Raw genomic sequence first — 6,000 nt, forward strand, 5'->3', positions numbered from 1 at the left:
CACCATATTGAGAAGTGGATCAACAAGCATGAGTGGACAATCAAACATTTTATGCTCAAATGAATGGCAAAATCCAGTGTCTCTGACTTAAACCAAGCCTGCACTTAATGTATAAGATGCTGAATGTTACTCAAGTGAAGAAAGGAATGAATCCTAAAGGAAGACCACGTTTGTCTGATGGTAGAATATGTTCTTATTGCTGAATGTCTCACCTGTCTAGTGGGGTTTTATGTGTCCAACAGCCATACTATGAGTTTGTATCACAGAATCACAGAATATTCTGGGTTGGGAGGGACCCACAAATATCATCAAGTTCAACTCATAAGTTTATGGCCCATACAGGGACTGAAGCCACAACCTTGGCATTACCAACACCATGCTCTGATATACATAATAATATATATTTTTGTGCTGACACATTTGCCTTTTAAATTAACTAGACTTTCCTTGAATATAGACCTGACTGATGCTGGTTATGGTGATCCTTAGGTACCATTTCCTCTAGATCGTGCAGGCTGCTTTAATGCTGCCTCCCACAGACTCTTTTAACCCTCTGCTGTGGGTGGGCTGTGACCCATCAGCATCACCCACAGCCCTTCATGTCACATACCATGGACTTGGACATGAAAACAATTGCATGGGGCCAGCACAGGGCCAAGAGGACACAAAAAGCCCCTCCACAGATGGCCAGGTGGGCTGAAGGTGTGAAGTACCCTTGGGAAATGGGGGTTGCACTGCAGAACACAATTTTTGTACTTTTAACACAGCTTTAGCTGTAAAAACGTAGAAAGACACAGTATCAGTCTGAGAGCTTTCAAATGCATAAAGTGTCCTCTGGATAAGAAAATTTACATCTGGAACATCAACTCATTATAATACTGGTGCCTAAAATAGGTAGACTTCATTACACTCATGGAGTTTCCTGAGTTTGGGATTTTTTATAGCATTGCAGCATGACTTTTAAATGCCACTGGCCTACTAAGTAGAACAAATAAACCAATCACAGCACCTCCTTTCACTGGATCAGTTCAGCCTAATAAAATTAACCACAAGGAACAAGATTAATTAGACGTTAAGCACATTGCCTGGGATGCACTTGTGACAGCTTCCCTCCAGCAGCCCTGGAGGACTAATGATATATATGAGTGACATTTTGTCAGTGATGTATGGATGTGCCTATGCAATCCAGACCTAACTGCTCTAGGATCAGCCTTGTTTGAAGCCCACTGCCAGGTATATGAGGCTTGATAAGTCAATAGTTTTTCCACATATGTAATTTATGGTGTTTTAAGTCCTCTGTCTTCATGAAGTAGTTGTAGATGTCTAAAGTAAGGCAGCAGTTGAGAAAATTTGAGGAGGAGAGAAAATTAAATGGTTTGAGTTTTGAATATGGTGTCTTTCTGTGGGATTGTAAGAAAACAGATGTCAGAGAAGCACTTGGTTGTTTCCTCTGACTAAAATGAGAGCCAGAGGTGGCTCACCCACAGATAGATGTCTATATTATTGGCATCTAAATTTGGATGAGATGAATCCTATCTCTGGTGCCCAAATGTCATGGACAGAGAGCAATCACCTCTATGGGTAACACAGATGCAGTTGGAGGTTCCAGAATGAGAAGGAAAATAAAAAACCAAAAATATATGTGCAGAGCTTTTGGGTTGCTCCCACTTTGTTGCCATTTCCAAGGAAGATGACAATATGTGTGAGTAGGAAAGATGTGGCTTCAAGAACTCAGAGCACGTCAGGGCAGGAACTGATTTTCAGGCCATGGGACATGCAAAGCAACCCCAAGAAGGCTTTGGGTGATGATAATTATGGTCTAGAAATGAGCTCTCTGGGCTTCTAATTCTCTTTTCACTTTGTTTTCCTCTTGCTATTATTTTACTGTTTACCTTAATAGCTAAATTATTTATATTCTTAATTCCTATCTAGTGATCTGCTAAATACTGTGAGCTCTATTGCCTTGGGGGTGATGAGAGTCATGAGGAGGTTTCAGGTTATTTTTAGGGTTCTCTGTACTCTACACAGGGTTAGGGGCCCCAAGGACTCTGCAGTGAGCCATGTGCACATCACAAGGAGATGAAGGGCATGTGACTGGCTGCCAGACTTGTGGGAGAAGTGTGTTTAGGCAAGTGGTAGCCCAATATGTTATCAGTCAGGTAGTGGGGGAGGATCAGAGACTTGGGGTCACTCTGAGCCTGTATGCAGGGTTCTTGCAAGAGTGGTTCTTGTTGAAAGAAAACCATGGCTAATATGTTAAATCAAATGGAAACCGAGCAAGCCCCTTACAATGACATGAATCATTTGCAATTAAAAGAGAAATCCAAGAGTCTTTTACTTCTAAAATGAAATGGAATAATCTGCAGTGGTTAAAATCTAAGAATTTTACCAAGATTCTATCACACTTGAATTGAGCTGACCAGAAATGCAATGCAGAAATACAATCTCGTTCAGGGAAGGACGTGCTATGACATTCTTTAGTAATTCTTCAGAGTCCTGAGAAAAATCTGGGAATTTGGCTTCTCCCAGGAGAAAGCAACTGATGAAATCCCATCATTATTGCCCATGGCAAGTCTGTGATTTACCTTAATTTTACCTGCTGTGTGCAACTCAGACTTGCAGTGACTTTATATGGAACGTTAGAGATGTGGAAGAAATACAGAATTATGCTAGCTTTTTGCTGTAAATGAAATTCACACTTATGTTATCAAAGTTTCTAATTATAAAATTTCTTTAATATTTTATTAGTAGGAGGGGAGGGAAGATGCTAAAACTTACGGCATTTCAAAAGTAAGATTATGGGTTGATTTCTGATTGGTTGACAGGACCCTAATAATAAACCTCATAATTTTATACTACATTCCTCTAGTAATGATAGAAATTCTTTGTGCATAATAGCACCATTTCTATTCAGGAATCTTGTTAACAGTTGTAAACTCAGATTATCATTTTTATTAGCCTAGTGTTTTCTTATTTCTCTGTTACTGACAGGAAATTACAGCAAGTTTTCTGGCTTGCTTTTCTTTTTTTTTGTTACAATGAAAGCAGTTGCATTCAACTAGAAATTTCCAGGCACTGAACAGAGGACAGTATTGCTAGAAGCCAAGAGCAATTTAAAGTGCACAGATTAATTAAAAAAATACATATTTAAAGACTACATTCAAAGAGGATGTAGACTAGTAGATTGGGTTAGGGTGGTTGGTTTTTTTAGTTAAATATACAGATATCAGCTTTTTTGTAGTTTAAGAATTTAGTAATCTATTCTTGCCACAAAACTCAGCATCTAAACTCAGCTTTCACATTGTCTCATAACAGTAATTTTGACATCACCTGTGTGACCAAAGACCCCTGGCTAACCTTGGGCTCTCCTCCCTTCAGCCTCATCCACAGCTGAGATGCCCAGCATGGACAGTGGGAACCAAGCACCATGGACTTCTCATGACTTTGGCTGATTAGGAAGCTCAGATGTGAGTATTGGTAGTTGTTTCACCCCATTAGGCCACTTGAGCATTGTAAAAGCACTGTTTCTAGGAGAATGTGAGACTATAAATGCATAATTTACTGACAACAGCCTACAGTTTATTCATATTACATCAGATACGCTTCTAACTGTCAGTTGATACTGAGTGAATAAAAACTTATTTCCATAACAAGAACACTGAATTCAACCCTTTTCTTCTTTGGTTATAAATGGATGGGAGTTTAGGATTACAAGGGACAAAGCCTAATTTTCTGGCCTCGCAGACCTTGGTGTTGGTGTGGGGGAAGGCAAGTTTTCAGGGCAAAAGCAAGAGGTGGGAACTCCAACGCCCTCATTTCACAAGCCAAAAGTATTTTTTGCACAAGCAAAGCAAACCTTCAGAAAAGTACTGCAGTGCTTGAAACTGAGACTGAAATAGGGAGTGGTGAACTTCTGCAAGTACAGCACCCTTAACCCTCTGACCTGACAAAGTTTCTGTGAGAGGATGTGATTTTCCACATGGCACTGGCACATCCTCTCCCCCTCGCCATCGGCACGGAAAGGACTCTGTGCTCAGTCCCACTGCTCCTCTTCTCCACCCTCCTTGCACAACTTCTCTCATGATATCACATTATGCATTTGGCGAAACTGACCTTTGAGTCTGGAGAGTCTAATGTATCAATGTACAGATTATTAGTTTCAGGATACCTCTTTAAACAAAATTAGGGAAAAGAGCTTTCAAGGAAATAGAGGACTAAATCACACTGGTTTCCTCACTCTATTCAATTTCTCCTAAAATCCCCATCCTATGTTCAAAAAGTTTTCCTTAGCATGACCACAAAACAACAACTAAGTGAAGGAATAGTGCTTATTCTGAATACTGCTGTAAAAGCTACAGGATCCAGCTTAAAGTACAACAAGGATTAATTGCAGTTGAGAAAACAGAGATAGTTCAGCCGTCATAAGACCCAGTCCTGCCAGTACTCAGCAATGTTCTCTTAAATACAGGACAAGCTCAGCCTTCCTGTTGATTTAAGTAGATGTTGTAGCATTCAATACCTGGCAGAACTACATTCAGAAATCCTGAGAAAAATATACCACCTCATAAGTTTTGTAAGCTTAAACACAAAGGAAAATCAAAACACATCTCATTTGCTAAAAAAATAAAATGATAATGTGCTAGTGCCAGAAAAAGACTAGAAAGGAGACCTTGGAAATCAGTGTACTTGCAAGTCAGGAATGTAACATGTATAATACAGATCTGATCGTATCTGGCAGGCTGGTATTCATAGGAGCTGATCCACAGCATCAAACTCATTCCTTACAAAAGCAACGCCTGGTATTTCATCTCAAAGTTTGTCAGCTAGCTACTACAATGGTGTGACAAGGTAGGGAGTGGAACACCCCTTCCCCCCTTCTCGAGAGGGAAAATGCAAGGGACAGAAAGAACTTTACCCAGCATTGGACAACAATAAATTCACTGACCTCACTTGATGAAAACGGAAAAAATATTTATTTATTTAAAAAAAAAGTTTCAGTGTTGCACTTCCCTACCTAGTAAACAGCTGAACAGGCAGGATGATACCCAAGACCATCTCCTCCACCCCCATCTCCACCCCCCTGTCATATCAGTGCTTCAGGCAACGTTCAGAGGGAAAAAAAAATCACAAACACAACCCCCCCAACTCAAGTATCTGTTCTGATAGGAGCATGGAACAGTAACCAAAAAACAATCAAGTCCTCATTGTCATAGTGCGACAATCACAGCATCTCTTCTGTTGAGCAAATAGTCAATTCATAGAGAGAAAAGCATCATGAGGACAGGCATGAAAGCTGTTATTCCCCATTTTAAGTAATAGGAGAAGGTCACATATCAAGCCGTTGCACCTTTTCATCACCTCCTAACCCTCCACAGCAGGGGAACCACACTTATGACTGCGTTAGATATACAAAAGCTTTTCAGCTCCAAAAAAGGAACAGAAAAGATGAGGAAAGGAAAAAGAAAATAAATTAAATTCATCTTACCAGCACGTTACAACACCAACTTGCTTGAAGGAACGTTGCCTTTACAGGTTTCTCTTTTAATTATCCTGGAAGCAGAAGGGGAAAAAAAAGAAGACGACGAAGCAGGGTTGTTAAATTAGTGTGTGCTCGAATCTTTTCAGTTTGTCGCAGAGTAGAAAAATACCAAAAAAAAAAAAAAAAAAAAGAAAAGAGGAAAAAAAAAGGAAAGGGCACTCAAAGAAAGAAAAAAAGCAAAAGAAAGCTCAGTAATTTAAATTTGCTGTCAGTTCAGGCAGCATCGCTCTGTCCCGCCCCTCTTCCCACTGGGTTCTACTACCTGCAGGGCTGCAACTGACAGCTACTGTGCAAACAAAAAAAAAGGCAAAAAGCATGCTGGGACCATGCTGTCTGCTGTCTGAGTCTCTCTCCACTTCTGATGACTGAAAATCATTAGTGAAAAGGTTCTGTTGTTGTTTGCTGAGATTTTTAAGTTAGGTTCTTTGCATGAAATGTAATTTATTTTTAATTGATGCGGC

The 6,000-nt window shown here is 40.0% G+C and overlaps 1 protein-coding gene across 2 annotated transcripts in view; it reads right to left on the reverse strand.

Annotated features, from left to right (window-relative positions):
- The window catches only part of CELF2 (CUGBP Elav-like family member 2), a 547,081-nt gene extending 541,302 nt beyond the window's left edge, over positions 1 to 5,779 (reverse strand). For both annotated transcript variants that reach the window (XM_059847526.1, XM_059847525.1), the window contains exon 1: positions 5,486 to 5,779. The gene's annotated coding sequence lies outside the window, so the exon portion shown is untranslated. The remainder of the gene's footprint in view (positions 1 to 5,485) is intronic.
- Between the last annotated feature and the right edge of the window lie 221 nt (positions 5,780 to 6,000).

Source organism: Haemorhous mexicanus, chromosome 5, assembly GCF_027477595.1.
Source record: "Haemorhous mexicanus isolate bHaeMex1 chromosome 5, bHaeMex1.pri, whole genome shotgun sequence".
Taxonomy (NCBI): Eukaryota; Metazoa; Chordata; class Aves; order Passeriformes; family Fringillidae; genus Haemorhous; species Haemorhous mexicanus.